At 44.4% G+C, this 27,150-nt stretch overlaps 1 long non-coding RNA gene across 3 annotated transcripts; it reads left to right on the top strand.

The window, feature by feature from the left end:
* Window positions 1-1,260: 1,260 nt before the first annotated feature.
* On the top strand, window positions 1,261-22,068 carry LOC131406943 (uncharacterized). 3 transcript variants are annotated; one of them, XR_009220405.1, is made up of 3 exons: window positions 1,261-1,650; window positions 5,375-5,484; window positions 20,147-22,068. It is a non-coding gene; the product is annotated as an uncharacterized LOC131406943 (long non-coding RNA). The 3 variants fall into 3 exon arrangements; XR_009220403.1 differs by lacking the exon at window positions 20,147-22,068 and adding an exon at window positions 13,315-13,827; XR_009220404.1 differs by lacking the exon at window positions 20,147-22,068 and adding an exon at window positions 10,717-11,062.
* The last annotated feature ends 5,082 nt before the right edge of the window (window positions 22,069-27,150 follow it).

Below are 27,150 nucleotides of genomic sequence, written 5' to 3'. Positions count from 1 at the left end.
CCACCTCCATCGCCACCCCACCCCATCTCCTCCACCTCCATCTCCAGCCCACCCCATCTCCTCCACCTCCATCTCCACCCCCACCCCATCTCCTCCACCTCCCTCTCCACCCCACCCCATCTCCTCCACCTCCCTCTCTAGCCCCACCCCATCTCCTTCTCCACCTCCATCTCCACCCCACCCCATCTCCTTCTCCACCTCCATCTCCACCCCCACCCCATCTCCTCCACCTCCCTCTCTACCCCCACCCCATCTCCTCCACCTCCCTCTCCACCCCACCCCATCTCCTCCACCTCCCTCTCTACCCCCACCCCATCTCCTTCTTCACCTCCATCGCCACCCCACCCCATCTCCTCCACCTCCATCGCCACCCCACCCCATCTCCTCCACCTCCCTCTCCACCCCACCCCATCTCCTCCACCTCCCTCTCTAGCCCCACCCCATCTCCTTCTCTACCTCCATCTCCACCCCACCCCATCTCCTTCTCCACCTCCATCTCCACCCCGCCCCATCTCCTTCACCTCCATCTCCACCCCCACCCCATCTCCTCCACCTCCCTCTCTACCCCCACCCCATCTCCTCCACCTCCATCTCCACCCCACCCCATCTCCTCCACCTCCCTCTCTAGCCCCACCCCATCTCCTTCTCCACCTCCATCTCCACCCCACCCCATCTCCTTCACCTCCATCTCCACCCCCACCCCATCTCCTCCACCTCCATCTCCACCCCGCCCCATCTCCTTCACCTCCATCTCCACCCCCACCCCATCTCCTCCACCTCCCTCTCTACCCCCACCCCATCTCCTCCACCTCCATCTCCACCCCACCCCATCTCCTCCACCTCCCTCTCTAGCCCCACCCCATCTCCTTCTCCACCTCCATCGCCACCCCACCCCATCTCCTCCACCTCCATCGCCACCCCACCCCATCTCCTCCACCTCCATCTCCAGCCCACCCCATCTCCTCCACCTCCATCTCCACCCCCACCCCATCTCCTCCACCTCCATCTCCACCCCCACCCCATCTCCTCCACCTCCATCTCCTTCTCCACCTCCATCTCCACCCCACCCCATCTCCTTCTCCACCTCCCTCTCCACCCCCACCCCATCTCCTCCACCTCCCTCTCCACCCCACTCCATCTCCTTCTCCACCTCTACCTCTAGGGCTTCATCTCTCACCCTTCAGATGTAAAACTGGAGCTCATGCTAGACTGGCTGACATTCCACAAATGACCCTTTGGCAGGGAAACCCCTATGAACTTCCTACCTCTGCCAAAAGCCCCGCCTAGTCTCAGCTAGATTTAAAAAGGCTTTTTGTGGTGTTATTGGGTAAGAAGAAGGAGATTCTGGCATCACCAGAGAATTAAGAGTCATTGTCTTCAGGTGGCAAGATTCTGAGCCCCTCAGAAGGCAAAAGTGATGCTAAGAGAGGTATTTCCCTTCCACTGCCTTGCCTGGGGCCTCTGACAAGACAGGATTTGTCTCATGTCCCTGACTCCAGAGGTGATCTGAGACCCTCTGATGGTCCTGAGAAGATGTTCTTGCTTCTAGAAAGCAGAAGTTAAGAGACAATCTGGTAACTGAATTTTCAGCAGTCCCTTTATCCTGTTCCTGAAGCAGATTCCCAGACAAGGACAGATTTGCTTCTGAAGGTAAGTTTCATTGCCCCTCTGCCAAAACCCAGCAGGATTAATTCTCAGCTGAGGGTTGACATAGCTGCATCAGCCTGGCCAGCTCGGGGCTTGCTGTGGGGCTGAGAAGAGGGCAGAGGAAAGTAGGGTTTCAATACTTGGGAAAAGGCAGAGGGAAGCGCCATAATCCTTCAAGGTGTGCCCCTCCTACATGAAGGACAACTACATAGGGAAGAAAGTGAGCATTCCTTCCCAAACCAGAGGTAGTCCATACTCCAGGGGATGCTTGAGGGATAAGCAATCCAGGGTAAAGAGAGGAGAAATTTGTTTCTGGGGGTCAAAACTGGATAAGGTCTCAAACCCAGACCCCAGCCCACCCCTCCCCATCCCCCTTGCAGTATTCAATTTTCTTAGAAAGCCAAAGTGTGGTTGGTAACTGTCAGCGTATGCAGCGCAGAGGGCAGGACTTCCCTTGGAATCAGCAGGAATAATAGGGAGGTCACAAATATCGTCTTCTCAAAGACAGGGCCCTGGCGTGAGGTTCTTCTATCACCAAGCAATCAAGCAAGATCTATCAAGCAAGGGTGTGCCCATGTAGAAATGGGGACCATCCTGTTGGGATCCCCTTGTGAGGGAGCATAACACATGCATGTACTTAGAGAAGATGATACCACACAAACTGACATGGATTCAAATACTTGGCTCCCTCTGCCTTCACAGTAGGGTGGGGCTTCAGGACCTGGAGGGTAGAATTTCCCCGTTGTTACAGGTCTGCAGCCCTGGGGGGAGACTGGACAGGGCTGAAAGAGGCAAGCCAAAAAGAAAATCAAATTTCGGGAGCTGGCCCCTGGGACAGGGATTTTAACCAAAAAAAAAAAAATACTACACAGAAATAAAATCCCCGTGAGGAGACTAGCCAAGGCACTAGATTTCTCCCCAACTCAAACAGTCCTACAGCCTCTAGATCTGAGGGAATACATTTAAGACTACTGAGTGAACGGTGAGTTCAAGGATTTTTGAATGGTACTCAGTTGAAATTGAAAGCCATGGATTCAAAACGACATAGACGTGGACATTTCTCTATAATCCTTGTCAAACCAAGTAGAGAAATAGAGACACTTGGAGGGGTGTGTCTGGGAGCTGGGGTTTCCTTGGGTGTATCAAATGGGAAGATGGAGGTCAAGGAAGTTGAAAGTATTCCTGAGACAATCAGGGCAAGATCTCCGGGGTCCAGGCCAGGCAAGAAGGATAGTGAGTCTTGGAGAGGACAAATAGACTGGGGCAAAACTCGTGCAGGTGGCAAGAGCTTTCTGTTCTTCAGGGCTGAGAGTGGCTGTCAATGCACATAAAGGCATGCAAGAGAAAGACAGAACGAGAGCAATTGGATGAGATATTGTAGTTTTTTCTGGTGCGTTCACAACTGTGAATGGTTGGTCTGAAGCAGAAGTAAAGATCACTCAAAGTGAGTAGTCAAGGAACTAGGAGCCTTTGTGTTCAACAGGAAGTTGGACCAGATATCTCAGATTGTCCAGATGGGCCCAGTTTATACCTGTTGCCCCAGTGCAATTATTAATAGTGCTTTCTGCACTTTCAAAAGTCCAGATTTGAATGACTAAATTCAACAGTGGTGGCAGTAGTAGAAGCAGCAGTGTTGGCAACAGTGGCCACGGCCCAGAAGAGAGAGGGACTCTGCATGACGGCAGCACTGGGACCCTGGTGGGAGGCACCTTCCATTAGTGTCCAGAGCCCATCCCTGGGGCCTCTACACAAATATGAACGCTTTGGCCTGAACTCAAGGACAGAAACTGCCTACACTGAGGCAGTAAATTTGTTAGCTACAAAATTGTACTCATATTACAAAATAAAGATGCAGCATAGACATAGAAAGAATATCAGGGAATTATTAGAGTTCTTCAAAGAGTTTAGAATATCTGGTTTTGAAAACTGCTGCAATATGACAAAGCAAATATCCACAGACTTAGAAATATATATTAAGATTAAAGATTGTTGAATTCAAGAAAAAAGAATGCTATTTTCATATGAAGCTTCAGGTGAGCCAATTATTAATGAGGAATACAATTTTAAAACTAATTTTTCCTTGTAATCAAAGATACAGCAATATAGCAAGAGTTCATAAGTAGGTGTTTTGAACTGTACACAAATCATGAAGCCACTTTCAGTTTCTTATTCAACTTGCACAAGTAACAGGAAATGTCAGAGGAAATATTAAAATACTATTGCATAAATTTACATATAAAATTATAAGACACATAAAACTGAGTTGCATGAAGGGTTAAATCTTTTTAGAAAAATTGTGCCTTAAGAATTATCAGTTCTAGGTGCCAGCCTGGTGGCGTAGCGGTTAAGTGCGTGCGCTCCGCTGCAGTGGCCCAGGGTTTGCGGGTTCGGATCCCCCATGTGCACCAATACACCACTTGTCAAGCCATGCTGTAGCAGTGTCCCATATAAAGTGGAGGAAGATGAGCACAGATGTTATCCCAGGGCCAATCTTCCTCAGCAAAAAAGAGAACAATTGGCATTGGATGTTAGTTCAGGGCTGATCTTCCTCACAAAAAAAAAAAAAAAGAATTATCAGTTCTAGATGTACTAAAATTTATATTTTGAAATAATTTCTCAGAAATGTATCCTGATGTTATCACAGCCTATAAAATACTCTTAGCTCTAGTAACAGTTGCATCAGCAGAAAGACCTTATCAAAATTTAAAGTTATCAAAAATTATTTTCTATCTTGCAGTTGCCAAGAGCAGCTGACGTCACTTTCAAGGATATCAACTGAAAATTAATTTTTGTGTGTGTGTGTGTGTGTGTGTGTGTGAGGAAGGTTAGCCCTGAGCTAACATCTGTTGCTTATCCTCCTCTTTTTGCTGAGGAAGATTGGGCCTGGGCTAACATCCGTGCCCATCTTCCTCTACTTTATATGTGGCATGCCTGCCACAGTGTGGCTTGATAAGCAGTGCATAGGTCTGTGCCTGGGATCCGAACTTATGAAACTGGGGCCCCCAAAGCCGAGCATGTGAACATAACCACTATGCCACCCAGCTGGCCCCTGAAAATTGATTTTTTAAGAAGTTGTTAAAACTATAAATTTTGATGACCCAACAAATGAATCTGCAGAAAAGTGATTATGATAAATCAAGACACCATATTAATAAAGTAGTATATTTTATTATATAAAATTATGACACTGAATATAAATAATATAAAATTATAACACCAAAAATACAATTTTTTTGCAATTTGCAAGTTTATGCTGTTTCTCATGAATCATTATTACCTCTATTACATTTTATAAGTTGTAAAATATTTTAAAAGAAAAAGCTTTATATTTAACACCTTTAATGGTACCTTTTCCCCTGCTTTTTGAACAAGAGGTCTCTTATTTTCATTTTGCACTGGATCTGCAATTATATAGCTGGCCCTGCCTTGGGTGTTGAATTTGCACAGAATGATTGTATGATAAGGGATAGAAACATGTGCCCAAGTACTTTGTGAATGTCAGGGAACGTGGAAATGGCAGAAGGGAAGCTTGGCAAAGGAATAGCAGACCCCTCAAAACAGGAGGGCTTGGGCCCTGGAGAATGCCAGCCCGCACCTGCTGAGGACTGAAAAAACAGCTGTGTCTTCAGAGAGGCTGAAGGGCAATTAAGGTGAGGAGGAGAGAGAAGTGTTTGTGGAATCTTGGCAGGAGGGAGTCATTGTTGTTGACTAGCTTGTTGTCCCACAGCAAGGGTCAAGTAAAGGTGGATACAGATGGGATTAATCACACATGCTAGACTTCAAGCAAGGAATTACCTTAAGGATGAGGCCGGGGGTTGGGGTGCCTTACCCATCAAGGTAAGACAACTTTTAATTTTATTTAGACTTTTTTAATTTCATGAAGACTCGTACGAGGTATTTGTGTTATGTGTTTGTGTCAGTCAATATCACCACAGGAAACAAATAGCCTCACTCAAATGGGGTAATTAAGGAGAGTTCAATAAAGGGCTATTTCCAAAGGTATGGGAAGAGTTAAAGGAAAGCAACATGTGGTGATGCAGCATCCTGGGGCTGGCAATAACCTGGGAGCTTTTACCATACCTGGGCTTAGAGGGGCAAGGGAAAGGAGTGGTTTTTAGCACCTAGCCAAGGCAGCTGTGGGAAAGAGCCACTTGGCAGGAGCTGGGGTCTGTGGTAGAAAGACACAGACAGCCCTCAACAAATAGGCAGGGAGGGAATAAATACCCTGACCTCCCATCCTTCTGTTTCCTGCTGTTGCCCATTGCCTCCCACTGGGCAAACACAGCCACAAGCAGAAGGCCAGGGAGCCCACTGATACAGCCCATACAGACCATTCTCCCCGACCCCAACTACAGAGCAGCGAGAGGGTGCAGAGTGGAAAGTTTCCTTTGGAGGTGGATGAAGTCATGGGCCTCATTCCAGGCTCCATTAGGATAACTACATTACACAACTCTATTAGGGACACCGTTCACATTCGAACTCCAGCATATGTATTATTGTATTCTTAAAATTTCTAGACATTTTATTTGTTTCTTTTTCTTTTTCTTCCCCCAAAGCCTCAGTAGATAGTTGTATGTCATAGTTGCACATCCTCCTAGTTGCTGTATGTGAGACACGGCCTCAGCATGGCCGGAGAAGTGGTGCGTCGGTGTGCACCCGGGATCCGAACCCAGGCCTCCAGCAGTGGAGCTCGCGCACTTAACCGCTAAGCCACGGGGCCGGCCCTCTTTTTCAAATTTAAAAAATAATTTAAACAGTTCACTGTTCCCTGTAGATATTTTTAAAGTTGTCTTTCATTGACTTAAATCAAATAAAAAGATCATTTTATAATCAGTACCTGAGAATTCCAATATCTGAAATCTTTATGAGGCATGCTCTCTCTCTGTCTCTTTCTCTCTTTTTTGATGTCTGATCTTATTTACTGGTTACTCTTAGAAAATCTTATTTTTGACTGGACTCAGACTTAGAGGCAGCAGCTCTCAGAGAGGACAGCCTCCATCTCTTGGCAATCTGTTCCTGGTGTTTTTCTTCGGCCTCCTTCATTCTCTTGGCCTAAAGTTCAGCATATTTGTGTCCTCTTCTTTATTATCCTGAGTGTGCTGCTTCTTCAGGGCAATGTGCTGACATTTAGGTTGCAGGATGGGTGCAGTACAAGATGCTGAATCTGGGGTGCTTTGGTTCTGGGTTTCTTACCTTCCTTGTTCAGGACCTTTCTCACGACACACTGGTGGACATCATCTTCTTTAGGAGATGGAAGGTTTGCAGATTCTGCTAGCTTTTTTGGGCCTCAGGAGATGGCATAGCACGTGCAGTATCAGTCAGTCCAGGAATATCTCCCCCACCCTTTTTCACAATAGTCAGGTTGAGAATACTCGGGTTGACATCCCCAATGCAAGCCCAGACAGACTTGTGCTTTCTTTCTCCAGTCCTCCTTGGTCTGTAATAGGAAAGAGTGTCCCCTGCCCAGTAGCAAGCAGACCTGGCCCTCCATCAAGTCATGCTGCTTCATGAGGAAACTGTGTCTGTCATTCCCGTCATTGATTTGGACCACATACTCCTTTCACTCTTCACCTAGACCACCAGCACCAGCTTCTGTGGCCACACACTTCTCATAAAAGGTGGGAAGTTTGCACTCATCATCCACCTCCATGAGTTTCTGGCAGCCAGTGGTTTGCAAGGAGCTGTTCAGCTTCATCTTGAAGCAGCTGTTTGCCTCTGAGTCACCGCAAGAAAGAACTTCATGTGTCTCCTCTGCTGTTGTTTCTACTGGTGACTTTGTGTTCCAAGGTCCCTGTTTTGAATGGAAGGAAGGCAAAGGTATTGATTAGTCTTACACTTTGATAACTTCAGTATCTATAATTCATAGGGTAACTGTGAAAAAAATAAAACCAGGGTATATAATTTTCAAACTAGAAGAATAAAAAATAAAATGATAAAAAACAGCAAATAAAAACTAAGTCTAAAAAGGATAGAAAAAGGAATGTTAAATAGGCTGGATGAATAGAAAGCACAAACTAAGGTAGATTTACTACCTCAGTATATATCAATAATTGTTTTAAATGTAAGTAAAACAAAAACTCCAGTTAAAGCCAAAAATTATCAAATTTAATTGAAACAGGAGAACAACTATTTATAATTGAAAAACTTACATTAAAAGGTTGAAAAGAAAAAATCCTGGTAGGAGATTTTAATATACTATTCTCAGCAATTCATACAGTAATAACACCAAAAATTCCAGTAGCATATAAAATAGAAATAACTTGACAAAATGGTCATATTTAGAATACTGCCCCCCATAACTGCAGAGTTCACATTCCTTTCATATGCAGAGAAACAATTATAAAAATGACCCATAAAGCAAATCTTAAAAACTTTCAAATGATTTAGTAATACAGAGCATGTTCCCTGCACTGTTGTTAAATTAGAAATCAATAGCAAAAAGACAACTAGATTTTCTTATATTTGGAAATTAAGAAACTCATTTGTAGGTAATCTATTAAGCCAAATAATCATAATGGAAATAAGAAAACATTATAACCTGAATAAGAATAAAAATAAATATATTATACTTGTGAGACATCATCAAAACAGTATTTAGAGAAAAAAATGTTATAGCCTCAAATGCCTTAAATTCAAAAGGAGAAAGTAACAAAATTTGATTGAAAGACATTAAAGAATTTCCCATAAATACATGGGAAGATATACCATCTTCATGGATTGGAAGACTCATTATTGCAACAAACAAGTTAAGCATCTACCCCAAGATGTTAGAAAAGGAACAACAAAATAATTCCAAGGGAAGTAGAAAGACAGGAATAATAAATACATATAAAAACAAAAATTAATTAATGAAAGGGAAAACAGAGATAGAGAGAGAAAGATTGGGGGGGATGAATAAACAATGTCAGGAATTTTTTAAAAAGCTACACAATTACAGGTACAATGCTTTTAAAAAGAAATTAAGCAAAAGAGACAATTCCTAAAAATATATAATTTATCAAGATTAATTCAAGAAGAAAGATACAGTCTAAATAGTCTTAAACCTTAAAGAAATTGAATAAATTAAAAAATAATATTTCCATAAAGCTTTAGCAGGCCCAGGAAGCTTTATCAGCAAGTTCTACCTAAAATTCAAGGAGCCAGCCACGATGGTCTAGGGGTTAAGTTCAGTGCACGCTGCTTCAGTGGCCTGGGCTGGTTCCCCAGGTGCAGAACCACACCACTCATCTGTCAGTAGCCATGCACACTGTGGCGGCAGCTCACATGGAAGAACTTACAACTAGAATATGCAACTATGTACTGGGGCTTTGGGGAGGGGAAAAAAAAAGAGGGAGATTGACAACAGATGTCAGCTCAGGGCAAATCTTTCCCAGCAAAAGAACAAAATAAAATAAAATAAAATAAAATTCAAGGAACAAATAGTTCTTATATTACATTTTATGAAGCTAGAGTAACCTTTATAATTTAGAAGGTTAATAAAGAAAAGAAAGTTATAAGCTAAAATCACATAAATATAAATGCAAAATTTCTAAAATATTAGCAAACTGAATCCAGTAATATATAAGAAGGATAATTCATCATGAGCAAGTTGAGCATTCTCAGGAATGTTGATTTAACATTAGAAAATCAATTTAAAAAATTGACTACAATAACAGATGAAAGAACAAAAATCATACGATCATCTCAGTGAATTCTGAAAAAGTGCTTGATTTGTCAAAACCCATTCATGGTAAAAACTCTGAGAAAATTCTGAATAGAGAATTTCCTTAAGTATTATGATGTATTTAGTCAAAACAACAACCATCATGCTTAATTGCAAAATGTTGAAAACTTTCTCTCTTGGATTTAGAAACCAAATGAGGAAGCCTACTTCCATTTCCAATCCATATTGTATCAAACGTCCTAACAATCAATAAGGCAAGAGAAGAAATAAAAGGTATAAGAATTGGAAATGAATAATCTAAACTCTCATTGTTCAGAAGCTATAAGATGATGTATGTAGATAATCCAAGAGACTCTACAGATCAAATTATTGTAATTAATAAGCAAGTTTAGCAAAATAATGAATACGCAAAAATTAATTATATTTCTATATATACCAGCAACAAACAGATAATAAAGAGATACTAAATGAGTTAAAAGATATTTAAAAATTGTATAAAAGTATGAAGAACTCTGGTATAAATTTAAAAAATTATGCAAAAGGCCTCTATGAAAAAAATTACAAAATTGATTGAAAGACATTAAAGAAGACTTAAATACATGGAGAGATATATCATGTTTGTGAATTGGAAGGCTCGATATTACAAAGATGTCAATTCTCCCTAGATTTATCTGAAGACTTAATGTAATCACTATCAAATTCTTAAATAAGACTAGAACCCCATGTTCTGCCTTGGCGTTAGGTTCCTCCCATCCTTCTTTTACCTTCTCTCCAGTAATCTTTTCAGACGAGGTGTCTTAAATGCCTTTGAAAGATTGTCTCTCACAACCAGGATTCCTCTCCTTCCCGTCATCTCCCCCATCTGTTGTCTCTTTGCCGTCACTTGGCCACCATGGCACTTTCAGTCCTCGACCCCATCAAACTGATTGTTCCCCTGGGCAGATGGAGGGAGGTTCTCAGAGTGATGGAGCCAGTGCCTTTGGCTTAGAAATGATTGTCCTTATGGCTGGGAGAAGAAAGAAGGGTCCAAGCAGCACATGCTTGCAGGAAATGGGGCAGAAATAAGCCAAGGTCAAGAGATGAGGAGGGCAAAAGAAGTATAAAGGTGGTTTTGGTGCTAAAGTCCTTCCCCTCCTCCACTCCTGAGTGTTTACTTGCATCCACTGATTTCCATGAAGGATGAGGGGCCAACTGAGGTAGGAGAAAAAAAAAAGCAAACCTGCAAGTATGTGGTAGACTGTTTGCAAAGAGGGCTGCAAAAGTCCTATATCCCTGTGTGCGTACTTCTTTGAGATGTAACTTTGCTCTTAGCCCAGGAGTTTATTTCCTTTGAATCTGAGCTGTTCATGTGACTTGCTTTAACCAATAAGAATGCAGAAGTGATATTGTATGAATTCTGACTCTAGGCTTCAAGAGGCCTCGCAACACCCACTCCTACCCTCCTGGAAAGCTGCAGTTACTATGTGAAGGGTGAGAGACCACAGGAAGATAAAGACACAGTGACAAGTGACACTGACTGACAGACATGTGAAGGAGGCCATCTTGGACCATCAGGCCCTCATTGAATGATCAGATGATTCATGTAGCTACATTAGTGACCCTAGAAAAACCACCCAGCTGAGCTGACCCACAGAATCATGGGCAAATAAAGTGGTTGTTGTGTTAAGCCACTTAGTTTTGGGCTAGTTTGTTATGTGGCAATAGCTAACTGATACGAAGTGTATCCTCAATTGGGATTTACTTGGGCCTATGGAGGCTAGGTTTCAGGGAATCCTAAAAGACCCCTGAGAAAGAATTTATCATAAAAGAATAAAGAGATGGAACTAGTTAGCGGGATTCTGCAGGAGGACTGAGTGTCTGAGGGGATAGTGGTTCTGAGTACAGTATGTAGCTAGCACTTCACACTCTCTTCAGGGAAAGAAAAGCAATTTTGTGTGAACTGGGAGTCTCCATGGCTCTGTGACACTTTGGGGGATAGGCAAGCCTGGCAGGGCTCCCTGACTGGGCACAACAGAGTGAATGAGTGACCTCTCTTCAGCCTCTGAGGCAGTGCTTACAACCCTGAGAGGGCCAGGGTGTCAGTGGCTGCAACCTCTCAGCAAACGGCTGCAGGTACAGGGATGGGTGGAATTTGTGTGGCAAACTTTGCCACCTTCTGCCACAAAGCTGTCAATATGTCCCCTTTCAGGTGGCCCTTTAGAAAGCAGGCAGAGATGAGATGTGCAGTTGTGATGACCCTCCAGTTGTGATGGTACCAGGGAGTCATGTCAAGATTGATTTATGGGTATGCGTAGACTTTTTTTTAAATGCGTGAGAGATATCAACTTTCAAGGACCCAAGCAAGGTGGGGGCTTGCGTTTGAATGGACTGTATATTAACGACACTGAATCCAGTGGCCAGAGCGCGTGGGGATGTGCCGGTGACAAGTACTAACATTTTGAGAGAACTGGCCATGTGTCAAGCTAGCACATCCAGAACTTCACGTCGTCCTCGGGTCGACTTTATGGAGAAGTAGTAGTAAGACTCTTGTTCAGATGAAGAAGTTGGTTCAGAGAGGCTCAGTAACTTTCCCAAGGTCACCCAGCTCCTCAGTGGGAGAGTGTGGAGCTGAAAGTCAGGTCTGGCTGTAATCACTACTACATGCTGCCTCCGGGAGACTGTGTTGTTCTTCTCTTTGATTTCTAAGTAATGGTTGCCTAAACTGGGCAGTGTTGCTCTATAAGCAACCCTCAAGGTCACCCTGACAAAGAACCGTGGCATTTCATGATTGAGGAGGTTGGGGTAATTCCAGTGGTGGCCAGCAGGTGTCACGGTCACAGGCGGGATGCAGCGTGCTGGGTCTGCATTGTTGCACATGGGACTGCCCGGTCATTGTTCTTAGAAAGGCTTGCTTTTCAGCAACTTGACAAGGGCAAAGAAAAACATCCCAGACAATGCACACCACTCCTTCTTTCATTATGGCCTCTTCCCACATTTGTCTGAACCCTTTAGTCTAGGGGAAGAAATCATATTGACGTAGAGCACATGACCTAAAAGAACATAAAGAATTCCTAGATTTCTTAAAAAAAAACCGCTTTATTTAAAAAGATGTTCCACAGGTTATAGACCATAGAGGTAGATACAGAGGGGTGGTGCTCTCCAGCGTGAAACTGTTCAAACACGGGTCTCGTTTACCATGCTTCTCTGCACTCTGTGAAAGCGTGCCTGCCACAGAGTTGATTTCAGTAAATGTTTGAGTAAATGATCATATAGATGAGAACGTTAACAACAATAACAATAATGATTCACCTGTATTGAGCATGTAAAATATAGCAGGATTTCCATGTATTTGCTCGTTTAATTCTCACAATCATTCCATTCTAACAGAGAGGTAGAGTAACTTATCCAAGTTCTTGTGGCCTTTGAGTGATGGGATAGATGGATGAATGAGTGAGTGAGTGATGGAGATCAGCTTCATCACTGTCGTGCTCTTTCAGGCCAGGCCTCAGGCTGAATGGAAAACTCAGGCAGAATGGAGGCCACGGTAGGAGCTGAGGGAGGATCCGGAGAGGCTGAATTTCTCTTCCTCACATGGACAAGCTATTGAGGGCAGGGGAAGGAGTGTCAGGGTAGGGGTGTAGATGTGTGTGTGGCTGAGAGCACTGCAACAAGGCAAAGTGACAGGGCACCACCTTCTCGTCTAATGATCTGAGAGCAGCACTTCCTGCAAGGAATGAGTGTGAGCCAAAGCCATCATGGGCCATTTATGGATTAAAGCTGTTTCATTCTTCAAGCAAAATACTTAAGCGAGAAATGGTGGGAAGATAGTGTGTCTGGCCCCTTTGTTAACGAACAAATCAAGAGGGTCTGTTGTTGCATGTGACGGGGAAGTTAGCAATGACAAAGGGTCTGCCCGGGCCAAGCTCACCGTCTCTGTGTGGAGAAACCATCAAAGAACGGATCCCTTTCCTGAAATTTGCGCTGCATTTTTAATTGAGCTCTTAAGAGGTCCTTTGTCTTGCCAGCAAGCGGAATATGTTGCCACAAGAAGAAAGGACGCGGGGTGTCTTCAGGATTCACCTTGGTGGCCTTGACCTGTATTCGTCTCCATCTGCTCTGCATCCTGAGGGCCCTTGTTTGTTCCTCGTCTGTCTGCAGAGCTGGTTTTAGTGGATTCTGGACGCCACACACTGCTACTTTGCCTCTCAGCTCCAGACTTGTTTTCTTTTCTGCTTGGGCCAGAACATTCCATGGAGCTCATTGCACCTGAAAGGAGAGCCACCCAAGCCGCCACAGGCAGGGAAAGGTGTCGGCATCCACAGCATCTGACCCTGAGGTGGGTGGTCCTGCTTGGGCCATGAGAACCCTCCCTCTGCCTCCACCTCATGACTCCCAGAGTTGGACCACAGGACGTTGCCATGGGAATATTAGTAAAGTGTGTGCCCTCCTTTCAACTATGGCCCCATTTTTTTTTTTTTAAGGAAGATTGGCCCTGAGCTAACGTCTGTTGCCAATCTTCCTCCTTTTGTTTCCTTCCCAAAGCCACAATAGATAGTTGTATGTCATAGTTGTACATCCTTCTAGTTGGTCTATGTGGGGTGCCGCCTCAGCATGGCTTGATGAGTGCTGAGTAGGTCCGTGCCCAGGATCCGAACCGGCGAACCCTGGGCCGCCAAAGTGGAGCACGCAAACTCAACCGCTGTAACAACGGGCTGGCCCCGTATGGCCCAAATTTTACCTAAGCGGGTAGTAGCAACACTAACCAAGGTCAGTCATTCCAGATGACACACATCTGTCTGATGCCCGTGCACCTGACAGGGAAGCTTGGCAGAAGTTGAAACTGTGGCCCCGAGGCAGGTAAGTGAAGTGCAGGTCCCAGGCCCTGGCCTGACATTTCTGGCGGATCTGTCAGCCTCGGCTGGCTCTGTCCCCTCCTCCAGCCTCCTGCCCTCCCTGTCCTTTCTGGTCACATACAGATCCAGTTCAGCCTAGCCCTGCCCTGCTCAGCACTGCCTGGCCCTTGAATAGCCCCTTCCTTGATATTTGGCAGACTCCTCCTCCCTTTGTATACAAACCCCCTTTTCTGCTCAGTCTTCTTCAAAAACTACCCAGGCACCATCTGCTCCAGATTTGAAACCTGGGTGTCTGGTCTTTAAAAATCCCTGCCCTCCCCCGCTGACAGGACATGCAGGATCAGGCACTGAGCCAGCATTTGGCATTTGTCCCTGCCTTTTCCCTGTCACCCTCTCCCTCACTGGGCCTCCCCCTGGCCTTCCTGATTCTCTGACCCTCTGCACCTCCCCTGCCCCTTGGGCTCACCTGCTGCTCATCATCTTCACCACTCCTGTCAAATTGGTCACCATCTCAGTCTTTCCAGTGTTCACTTCAAATCGTTTCTGTTTTTAAGCCTGAACCTCATCATACAGATGACTTTGAGTGCTACTTTCCTGAAAAGATTGAGGCCATCTGACGTAAGATTTTTCAAATTCTCTCCATTGGCCTCAAAATATTCACACCCTTTCTCTCATCCTTTCTCTCTTTCTCCCACCTCAAAGAAAGAATCACCTGTCCACCTCTCTAATGCTTTCTCTTGTGTTGGTTCTTCTAGTGGAAAGAACACAGGTTTTAAAGTCTGAGTGTTTTGGATTTAAATCCTAACTCTACCATCTGTTATAGGTGTGTGTCCTTGGGCAAATTATTTAACTTCTCTGAGCCTAAGTTTCCTAATCTGTAACATGGAGATAACACTCCCCACTTCCTAGTGTGTATGCATATGGAATCATACACTGTGTGTGAAAAGCCTTGACACATAGTAGGCCCTCATTAAAGCCAGTGATTCCTGGTCCTGCTCTCTGTGAGACCTCTTATCATCAACCATTCCCTTGCTCTTTTTTTTTTTTTTGAGGAAGATTGGCCTTGCACTAACATCTGTTGCCAATCTTCCTCTTTTTCTTTTTTCTCCCCAAAGCCCCAGTACATGGTTGTAGAGTTGTAGCTCTCCTACGTGGGACGCCACCTCAGCATGGCTTGATGAGTGGTGAGTAGGTCCGCGCCCAGGATCTGAATCGGCGAACCCCAGGCCACCGAAGTGGAACTTGCCAACTTAACCGTTATGCCACTGGCTGGCCCTCCCTTGCTCTTGAATGCAATTTCTGCCACTTTCAGAACTTCTCCATGGGTTTGCTCGACGTATCCACTTCCTGGTGACCTTGACGAATTCAGTCAACTTTTTTGAGCTCTAATCTTCTTCTTTGAAAAATAGTAAAGAGGCATTGACTTCACAGGGCTGTTGTGAGAGATAAACGAGACTAGGCCAAAGAAAGCACACATCTATAGTGTCACATTGGTGCTGTCTGGTCCTGTGTCTGTGTCACTTTTAGTCTATAAAGGCACAAATACTCCCTCTCCTCCACCACTCCACGTATTTGTCGAGCATCTATTCTGAGCCAGGCCCTGTTCTCTGTGCTGGGGCTGCAGCGTTGTGGCAGACCTTCTTAGTTTTTCACCCAATAGGCACACACCTCTTTCTTCCTTGGTGTCAGGGCCCCAGTTTTTGTATACATCAGGAAGCAGGTACTCCAGAAAGATGGGCTTGCCCTCCTCTCTAGGGAGAAATCATGACTGATCAGAGCCAGTCACCGTCATCCTATTCCACTTTGATTTAGGGCTGGGCCCATGACCTCATCTGGACAATGATATAAAAGGGGAAGTTAGCTAGGAGTTTGAGGAAGATTCCAAAGAGACATGAGGGGATGAAGTCCTTTCTGTCCCATCTGACATGACTGGGTCAGGGCATGACGGCTGGCGCTGCAGCACCCATTCTTCAATGTGAGAAGAATAGAAATGTCCACCCAGGGCTCTGACTCTGTTGAACTGCTGAATGTACGTTTACGTGAGAACACAGATGTCCTTGATTGTCTGAGTCACTGTTACATTGTTTCATTTTTCACATGCAGCTGAAAACATCGGGCAAGCAGTAAGCTGGCTAGATAGAGTCCCTGCCCTCATATAGCTTACATCTATCAGTTGGGAGATAGAAAATAACACAAGTCAACAAATAAATACATAATATTAAAGAAAAAAATGATAATTGCTGTAAAGAGAACTAAAGAAGACAAGGGGATCCAGAATGATGAAGGCATGCTATTTAAGGGATAGCCTTTCTAAGAAGGTGACACTTGGACAGAGACCTGAATGAAGTGAGGAAGTAAGTATGTGAAGATCTGGGAGAAGAACATTCCCGACAGAGGAAACGGCATGTGAAAGACCTTGGCTCAGGTACAAGCTGGGCCTGTTTGAAAAATGGCAAGGATACCATTTGTGTGACTAGTGTGTAAGAAATCAAGAGGAGAGCGAGGTGCCAGGGTTAGATGGCACCTCATGAACTGTGGAAAGACACTCAGATTTATGGAATTAGTGTGCTGGGAATCCATAGGAAGAGGCTGAACAATGACACGATCTGCCTTTGGTTTTAAAAGGACAACCGTGACTGCCGAGTGGGAACATGCTGGGAGGGGCCAATTGTTGAAGCGGGACTAGCCAGGAAGCTACGTCAGTGGTTCAGGTGAGAGATGATGGTACTTCCAGTGGAGGGTGGCGGGTGGAGGTGGTAAGAGCTATCAGATCTAGCATTTGTTTTAAAACTAAGACCTGCTGATCGATTAGATGCAAGATGTGAAGGACCTGGGGGAACAGAAGGTGACTCATTTTTTTTTGCCTGGGCAATTGGGTGGATGGTGGTGGCGTTTACTGAGATACTTAAACTGAGGAGGGAGTAAGAGTTTATTTTGGGGGAGAAGGGGATTTAGAAATCAACAATCGTCTTTCAGATGAGCTTAGATCTGAGTTGCCTATTAGACTTCAAAATGGAGATGTGTGGGTGGTTGGATAAAAGAATCCGGTTTATTGGTGAGGTTGGGGCTCTTTAGAAATATAAATTTGGGATTCACCAGCCTGTAGAAGGTAGGTAAAGTCATGGAAGTTGAGATTTTATACAGGGAATGAGTGTAGAAAGAGAAGAGAAGGGGGCTGAGGAAGAAATCACAAGGCATTCCCGCATCTAGAGGTCAGTGGAAGGGGGAGAAATGGGCATGGAGACTGAGGAAGAAGTGGCCAGCAAGGTTTGAGGAAAGTCAGAAGTGTTCATTCTGGAGTCCAAGGGAATTAAGCATTTCAAGGAAGAGGGACTGATCCAGTGCTGCTGTGGGTCAAGTAAGATGAGCACTGAGACCTGACCCTTGGATTTGGCAACTTGAAAAATAGCCTTTTCAAGGCTCTTCGGGACAAATCTTGATTTGAGAAGGTTGAGGAGAGGAGAGGAAATAGATCGGGGAGAACAGAGAGGCAGATTCTCTCCCTTCAGTGAAGTTTGAGGTTATCAGCTGAGCATGGGGAGAGAGGAGGAGGTAGGACTATGGCCTGGGAGAGCTGGGAGTGACTTGACTAGGGAAAGGTAGAGGGATTGTTGGGCACTGTGAAAGCCACTTGAGATGTGTGGCTGTGCATGTAGAGAGGGATTAGTTGGCACAGGTTTGTGCTGTTCTCCAATCTGGTTCAGTTGCTTCGACACAGGGGGGCAGTAGGTGGAAAATTGAATTTACCCAGGATGGAGGTGTCTCAGGTAATTATGAGGCAGAGGGGTGTATGCAATGGCAGTAGGTGCATAGTGCTCCCCGTGTCAGGCAGTGGTCTAATTGTTTCACGCCCTTTGTATGTGTTAACTTCCTTCACTCTCAGACCTGTGACTAGGCACTGCTACCTCCATTTTACAGATGAGGAGACACAACACAGAGAGGGTCAATAACTTGCTCGGGTAGCAAAGTCAACACGTGGCAGAGCCAGGATTTGAACCTAGGCAGTCTTGGCTCAACAATCCTGCTCTTTACCACCTTGCTGTGTCATAGCTCACACTCCCACTTATATGCAGGTGAGTGATTTTAGTGATTGGCCATACTAGTGCAACTGATGTGACAAAATGCAATGGCTCTAAAATCGGCCATACTAGTGGAACTGACATGACAAAATGCAACGGCTCAGACAACGTAGATTTTTCTTTTCTTTCTTGCTTAACACTCCAAGGAAAATGTTCTAGGGAGGTGGAAGTTGGGGTCCTGTCTTGACATGAGTACAGCAATGTTTGGCCGCTCCATTGACCTACAGCCACCAGCACAAAAAGAAATATAAAAGCTGCTTTCTGCGTGGTGGGAACTGGCCCTTCTCCCATGGAGATAGTTGCAACGTGTAAAAATTTCAAGGCCTTTCGGGTGCCGCAGCCTGGGGCAGACTGGCCATCTGTGCCGGGCTGAGACAATAAGCAAGGTAAACAATGCATGTACACAACTACTGGGCTGGGACGATAGCCAGGGGGCTCAGTGCACGTACGCCACTGATAACCATTTGTGCATGGGAACACTAGATGCTTGCTCTGAAAAAAGCTCTGTAACTGCTTACTCTGGAAATTACTGATGGTATAAAAACTGCTGGAAACTGAGCCCAAGTGAGAGTTCCACCTGTGGAAAGGACGCCTTGCCCAGGATGTGTGATTCTCGCCCAGCCGTGTCCATTGACAGGACTCTCCCGGCAGTGGGGCGTGGATGTTGTGAGTAATTGATTTATTGTGAAATAATTGATCTGATGTGTTCTCTTTTTGGTCAACCTGGTGTTTCTCTTTCCGGTTGATTTGTGTCATTTCCCTTCAGTCGATCTGGTGTTTCCCTTTCTGATCCATCTGATGGTTTTCCCTCTTATATATGACCTATTCGAATCTGCTGCTATCTCAGCCGATGTGGATGTTTTCCCTTTCCAGTCGAGCTGGTGTTTTTTCCCTCTTATTATTTGACCTATTCGGATCTGTTTGCGGACTACTGCCTTTACTATCCTCTATATAATAAAATATACCTTCAGTCCATTTGCTTGGAGTGGAAAGTTTTTTTTACACCTCCGATCGAATCCCCAAACCTCTCATAACAGGTCCCCGGCTGAAGGGGGCTCTGCCATCTATAACCTGTGACTTCCAAGGTTCCTGAGGTCATCTTCATTGTCATTCAGCACCCCTTCCTGTGGTGGGGCACACATCCTATGCACTCACGTTCCATTGGCTGGAACTCTGTCACATGGCTCCACCTAGCTGCCAAGTAGTCTGGCTGTATGCCCAGGAGGAAGAGGACAAGAGATTTTGGTGGATGGCTAGCAGGAGTTTCTGTCACCTGGACCATGGACTCTAAGCTGGATAATGAGGGAAGGAAGTATAGGGGTGGGTGACAAAGAGTGAAAAAGTGGTAGAATCCGTGAATAGGAGGTCTTGATGGGCACGAAAAATTGGGTTGGGTAACTTGAAGGAACAAGCAGGAAAAATAGGAGTCGGTGAGTTGTCTAAGCCCAGCATGTTTGAAATGTAAATTTTGGAGGTGATGCAGTTACTTGTAATGACAAAGGCTAAGATGTGGACATAGAAGTTGATGGCTGACATGGGGTGAGGAAGGTGAAGTGAGGTGGTCAAGGATGTGTTGAGGTCATAAAGAAGATGGGAGGAGAGACCGCGGGGAGCCCAGAGCTGACACCACCAGTGAATAGGAGCAGGCCTGCCTCCTGCAGGGCCCAGTGCAAGAATACAAATGGAGGTGCATACACCTTTAATAATAGTTAATATTATTTAAAATTTCTAAATATTTAAAACTAAATAGTTTTAATATTTATTTAAAATATTTAAGTAAATATTTAATAGTTAAAATATTTAATGTTTTAATATTTAAAGTAGTTAAAATAGTTAATTAACTTTAAATAAAGTCTAAATATTTAAAAGTTATAGGTCAAGCCACCGAACTTTAATAAAATATGTCTATCCTTTTACCTGGACAGATGTACCTTTATAACCTTCTGCAAGAGGAAATTTGAAATGAAAATTCTGAGTCTCTGGATTTTATGAGAACAGCTTCTAGAACCCTGGACTTCTAGCCCCAGACCATGGGCTGCTACTCACCCACCTCTGCCCCACACTGTGAGGGGCTTTCAGTGCTCACATCTAAGCTCCAGCCGCACCCACACTGGGAGGACAGATCCAGGGGACAGACCCCTGCTGCATAGGCCCTGGAGCAGACTCAAGTGCTGGTTGGGCAGGGCACTTGGAACAAAGCCCAGAAGAGGGACACAGGGGCGAGCAATGTCAACCCTTGGCCCGTGGACTTCTCATCCACTGGGGAGAGGTGCCTTCAGAAGAGGGTAGAGGGGGCCTTCTTGCCTGGGTCCGAGGGGGGACTTCTTAGGGGTCAGTGGGTGATTGCAGAAAGGATAGCAGGGCATCTTGTCATGCGTCTCAAAGAGGCCCAGGTTTTGGAGAGAGAACACCAGAGAAGTGGTTAGAAGAGCAAGAAAGACACCTCCCAGACCCCATGGAGGTGGCCAGGTGAGCCGAGGCCATGGGCGATAGCCTCAGATGCCCGGTGCGGGGATGGACGGAGCTGCACATCCATGTTCCACGCTGGAATCCAGCATGCTTGTACTTCTTCCTGTGGCGTTGGCCCCCCTGGGATATTTCTCATGTCTTATCTTTTTCCCTGTGTAGTTTGGAATCTGTCCCTGCTGACTTGTCAGAGATCTTTTGGGCTTATATCTGTGCGAGACATCACAGAAGCAGAGACATCCCTTGGGTCATCGGAGCCTACACTGGAGCCCCTTGAGGGTAGAACTGTGCCTCATTTGTCATTGCTCTCCTGTAGGGCTGGGCACATTGCATGACTGTTGGGCCAGTGCCCAGGCCTGCTGCCACGCAGTCCTGCAGGCGGGTACTTAGAGGAGGAACAGGCCTTTGAACTCACCCTCTTTCCCAGGGAGTCTATGTATTGTGTAACTTTTTATTTTGAAATAAGTATAGATTATGCAAGGGTAGTGCAGAGAGGACATGTCTCCTTTAAGTGTCCCCCAATGGTTACATCTTACCTAACTACAGTACAATAGCAAAACAAGAACCTTGACATTGGTACAGTGTGTAAGGTTCTCTGCCATTGTATCACTTGTGTCATATAACTTTATTCATATAACCGCCACCTCAAGCAAGATGAGGACTATTCCATCACCACAAAGATCTCCCTTTGGGAGATAGCCACCCCACCCCTCCGTCCACCATCTAACCTCTGGCAGCCGCTAATCTGTTTCCCTCTCGATAATTTTGTCATTTCAAGAATGCCTATAAATAGGGTCTTACTGTATGTGACTGTTTAAAATTGGCTTTTTCCACTCAGCATAATGCCCTTGAGATCCATCCAAGTGTTGCATGTGCCAACGGTTCACTCGTTTTTATTGCTGAGCAGGATTCCGTGCTATGAATGTCACAGTTTGTTTAACCATTCACTCACTGAAGGATGTTTCGGTTGTTAACAGTTTTGGACTGCTGTAAATAAGGCTGACAAATAATCACGTACAAGTGTTTGTGTGGACAGAAGTTTTCGTTTCTCTGGGATAAATGCCCAGGAGTTCAATTACTGGCAAAAATATGTTTAGTTTTTAAAGAAACTGTCAAACTCTTTTCCAGGGTGGCTGTGCCATTTTTCTATTCTCACTGGCAATGTCTGAGAGGTCCTGGCTTCTGTTTAGAATAATAAAACTTTATTATTTTAGATTTAATTAATTTACAATTTATGGCAATTTAAACATTAGACATATCCTTGGTATAAAGCATAAAATAAGGGACATGAGTGGGAATTGGTTTTAGTGTTGAATTCTACTTGATTATATATCCTACTTGCAAGAGCTGTATATAAATATGAATAAACATGGTTTTTGAAATTGAAACAATTAAATTTTTTTAAAAAAATTCAAATTTGAATATTTCAACACTGAATTAGGATTTTTCCTTGCTTTAATTTGAATGAATGAACTTAGAGATAACTACAGAAGGGGACTGCTGCTGGTGCTGGTATTTGTGACAAGCAAGGTGAGGCGGTGGTGACTTTTAGCAGACCCGCACGTGCCTGGGCGTCAGTGATTTAGGGTTGCTCTCTGCTCTCGTCTGGACCAGCCGCATGACCGGAGGAGTTCACTTTCTCCCTCTGGGCCTCTGTTTCTTCAGTTGTACCTGGTTAGCTTGAACAAATTACGAAATAAAAATTACCTGGGCCGCAGTGGCCTAGCGGTGAAGTTTGTGCCCTCTGCTTCGCGGGCCTGGGGTTCGCGGGTTCACTGTGGTGGCGTCCCACATAAAGTAGAGGAAGATGCACACAGATGTTAGCCCAGGGCCAATCTTCCTCAGCAAAAAGAGGAGGATTGGCAACGGATGTTAGCTCAGGGCTAATCTTCCTCACACACACACACACACACACACAAAATGACCTGTGCCCTTGCTAAAATGCAGATGCCCCTGGCACTCTCCAGAGATTCAGGTGCAGTGGGTCTGGGGTGGTGCTGGGAATCTACATCTTATCGAGTCCAGTTCGAATCTGGGGAGTAGTCAAATTTGGGAGAAACAGCACAAGATGGTTGCAATTATTGTAATATGCTTTACTAGCTATTGTAGAATGCAAGTTGCTTTAAATAGGAAAAAGTTTAATTTTTGAAAATATTATATGATGTTTATTAGTTTTTTTGAAGCAGTATAACCCAAGAACATAAGGAGAAAAAAACTCCCCAAATCGACAATAATTTCCCTGACTAAATAATAATAGGTAATTAATGACTAAAGAATAATAAGTCAAAACTCTCTCCAAAGCAGCCAGTATCAAGTTTCTAGTGATTCCTCCTAGAAAAAGAATATAGAATACATATAAGTAAATATAACATAAAAATATATTATATCTATATATTCCTTATATATCTATTTACACTAAGAGGAATCATAGAGGGTGATTCTACGCCTTTTATTTAAGAAGATCTTCTTGGCAGTTGTTGAAAGCCAGCACACAGATCTACCTCCCTCCTTTGCACAGCTGTGTAGTTGGTTTTCCACTGTGTGGGAGCCTGAATTTATTTCTCTGTCCACTGTTGATGGACACTGTGGTGCTTTCGGTTCTTCACTGCTACAAAAAATGCTGCAATGAGCATCCTTCTTTATATGCTTGGGTGAACTTTTGCAAGAATGTCCACGAGGTCTGTTGGTCACGGTTGGGTTTGCAAAGGATATGTGCATTTACAGTGTTAATGAATGTTACCAAACATTCATTCTGCAGAGAGGCTGCACGAATCCACACCCCACTTCTGGCCCCCGAGACTGCTTCACCACACCCTCTCCAGCACTGGGTTTCGTCAAATGTCATTATTCTATTTTTTGGTCAATTTATGAAGCAAAACGCATATTTCCTTTTACAAGTCTCTCAGTTTCGAAGCTGCTGTTGATTTAAAGGACACCAAAGATCTGTTCTTCCACCTGACCCTCTACAGAGCTGTGATCTGATTCTTGCTGTTTCCTCTCTCCCCTGGCTCCTTTCTGAACCCAAGTACCAGACAGGGTGAGAATTCCTCTTTCCCCTTCTCTAACCATATTCCTCTTTTATTTAAAAAAAAACCAAACATTTTATTGAGGTATGATTGACATACAAAGTGCTGTATATATTTAATGTCTACAACTTGATGAGTTTGGAGATAAGTACACACCTGTGAAACCATCACCACCATCTATGCCATAAACATATCCATCGCCTCCAAAGGTTTCCTCCTGCCCTCTTTATAATTATTATTATTAATGTTGTGTGTGTAGGGATCACAACCACATTCCTCTTGCCTTTCCACCGGCAGCTCCACGTCGTTGTTCCTCACTATGATCTTGCATGTTTCTCTGCCCTTTGGGGTGCGGGTCCAAAGTCTGACTCCCTTAAAGGACACAGAGGACTGTTGAGTTAATAAAGCGAAAGCTCGGCTTGTGGCTGGCCCTGGTTCCTTGCAGGACTCTATTTTTTGATTGGACCAGGAGGTAAAGTGACATCAGTGTAAAAGCCCTGGCTGAGCTGCAATCCCATTGCCTTCGGTGGCACCTAATCCATTGAGCTCTTACAGGCTCTCTCACGGGTCACCGGCTTTGAGGACGCAGGCTGCTGGGGGGGCTCTGCCTGCTAAAAGGTCAGAGACTGCACAGGCCTCAGGGCCTGAGAGCAAGTGGCAGGACAGGCAAGGGCCCTTGTTGACTCTCTTGCTGGGTGGCCCAGTGCTTAGTAACACACAGTAAACAAAGGCAGCAGCACCGGCGACAGTGGCAGCTAGGTAGAGTGACGAGCAAGAGATCCCCGCTCATTGTTGGAAAGTTGTCCATGATGAAGGCCTAGACAAGGTCCCGGAGACTTTCGGATGCAGCCTTTGACACAGGACACAGGTACTCCTTGGCATCATTCCCTTTTCTCCTGTCAATCTGGATCAAGGGAAGGGCAAACCCATTCCCTGGGTCTGGGTGTCGGGAATAAGGATACTACAGCTGGGTTATGCCCTGTGTTAATGAGTCTTTGCAGTATTATTTGGAGTATGATTTGTTCCAGGCTATTGGTAGGGCCTGAATCAGACCGTGCATTTGTTTTTCAGCGATAGAACATGGGTTCAACAGAGAAAACATGGGGTTTGGGGTCAGGCCAACCCTCATTTGGCTTTGCAGTTCAGCATCTGTTCAAACTCAAACAAATGTTTTAACTTTCTTGAGACTCAGTTTTCTCATCTGTAAAATGGGGATAATAGTACTCATATTACAGCGTTGTTCAGGATGCATGGGATGACGTATGTGAGGCACTTAGCACATGCTTGGAGCATAAGAGTAGCCCAAAAATTGATAGCTGTCACTGTCTTTCAGCAACGAGTGTTCTGGTTATTGCTTAAAGGTCAGTGGTTTAAGGTAGGGTCTCAGGCCACATCTAGTTGACTTCCAGAAAATGATGGAAAAAGAAAAAAGTGTCAATGATTCACCCGGTTTTATACACATGCTTAAAGGAAAGTTGAGTTTTTCAATACTTTAAATGTTTTTTTTTTTAAAGCAGCAATTCAATTCAGAGATGAGATGTGTATATTTCTCCTGGCTATATCCTGTGATTTGCTGTAGACTATAGCTGAAACTAAACAATTAGTTTATCAATTCAACAAGCACCCAATATCCTGGGTGCCAAGCCAGGTGCCAGGTGCTGGCGACACCTCTCTCTGCTCAGAGGATCTTCCAGATGAGTGACGGAGCTGGATAGGTGAACCTACATGACAACTTGTGGTAGCAAGTGCTGAAATGGCACAGGCTTCTGGAAGAGGTGATATTTGAGCACAATTTGAATACTAGGTGGGAACTAGCAGGAAGTGGGAGGGGAGGAGTTGGGGAAAGGCATCCCAGGCAGAGAAAAGCAGTGCAAAGGCCCAGTAGCATGAATAAGTAAAGCATATTCTAGGAACAGCAGGAAGTTTGGCATAACTTCAGTGAAATGTGAGTGTGGGCATCGAGTGAGAAAGGAGGCTGCAGAGGGTGAACAGGGCAGAGCAAGGACAGCCTTCTATGGCTTGCATTTCATTCAGAAGGTCCTGGAAATTGATAATTTTAATGAGGGGGATGTTATGATTGCATTTAAATATTAGGAAGATTATTATGGTAGGCATATGGGTATGGGATTGGAGGGGATGAAGCCTGGAATGATGATGGATGGCCGAACCTAAGGAAACAACAGTGGAGATGGAGAGCGCCTCCAAGCAGGTGCTGCCAAGGCTATGAACTAAACCAAACATGTGTACATATACGTACATAAGTTCATTATGAGTTTTTTTGATATGAAGGGTGTGTATTCACAATCTACAAGTAATAAAATATTTAACAATCTTTACTGCATATTCCGTATAGCCGATTGATTCACAGGGAATGCATTCATTGATTTTTGCTTAACAGTGGTATCCTTAGTCAGCCTATATTTGCAACTGATCAGTGAATGTAGTTCTAACATGAATGTTGACTGATATTTTTGTTTATATTGACAAGTAAGGAGAAAGTTAAGCAATGAAGGTGAATGTCTTAACTTCACTCATCTGTCAATGACGTGAGTGACTTCTTTGCTAAACTGGATAACAGTTTTTGAATTCTGGAAGAATATTTCCTCACTTTTTGTGCTATTCACAATGTAACAGCTATCCATATGACATACGTTTAGGTTTAATCTGCATTATTAACATTTTCTCCATCACTTCCGTATGTCTAGACAATCAACAAAAAAACAAACCAAGCCTGATTTTGTCAATTCTTTTGCCAATTTCTATGGTGTGAACACTCCCACTATGGCCACTTCCCAGCTCCCAATGTGGTATCAGTGAACACAAAGCTGGAAGAGATGTGCATGAGCAAACCATTGTGTAATATTTCCACCACGTACATGCAGTTGCTTTAAATAACCCCAAGGTAATAGACAACAGTAAAATGTAGTAAGATAATTAGGAAATAGTGAATTTTGAGTATATTGTTAATATAATTTATTTAATTGGAAGTTTCTATAACTTAATTTTTTGCAATGGCTATGTTTAAGAACCAGCTTGTAAAATTCCTGAAGATTTAATAATTGGCTCTCACTGGTCCGTAGGAGCCTTCTTCAGCACATCACAGGATCCAAGAGAGTTTAAAGAGGCGGAATCCATGGGGATAGGGGTACGATTAGTAGGGATGAGAGAAAGGGGGACAAAGAAAGGAATTAAGAAGAATGCCCACCTCTCTCTATGGGCAAATATATCACTCACCAAAATGGGAGATACGGGAGTGGATTCAGGGGTGCAAGTCAGTGCCAGACTCTTTGTAAAGACCAATGTGAAAAGACAACTATGAATTGAAATACAGAACAGAGAAGGATGAGGGCTATCTGCAGGCTTCAAGAGAAGTCACTGGACTTCTTCAGATGCCTGCAGACATGGTGCTCACGTCCCTGTCAGCAAGTCCCTGTGGG

This window comes from Diceros bicornis, chromosome 6 (genome assembly GCF_020826845.1).
Source record: "Diceros bicornis minor isolate mBicDic1 chromosome 6, mDicBic1.mat.cur, whole genome shotgun sequence".
In the NCBI taxonomy this organism is placed as follows: Eukaryota; Metazoa; Chordata; class Mammalia; order Perissodactyla; family Rhinocerotidae; genus Diceros; species Diceros bicornis.
Note: the sequence above shows the minus strand (reverse complement) of the source record. Positions and strands in the feature narration are given on the sequence as shown.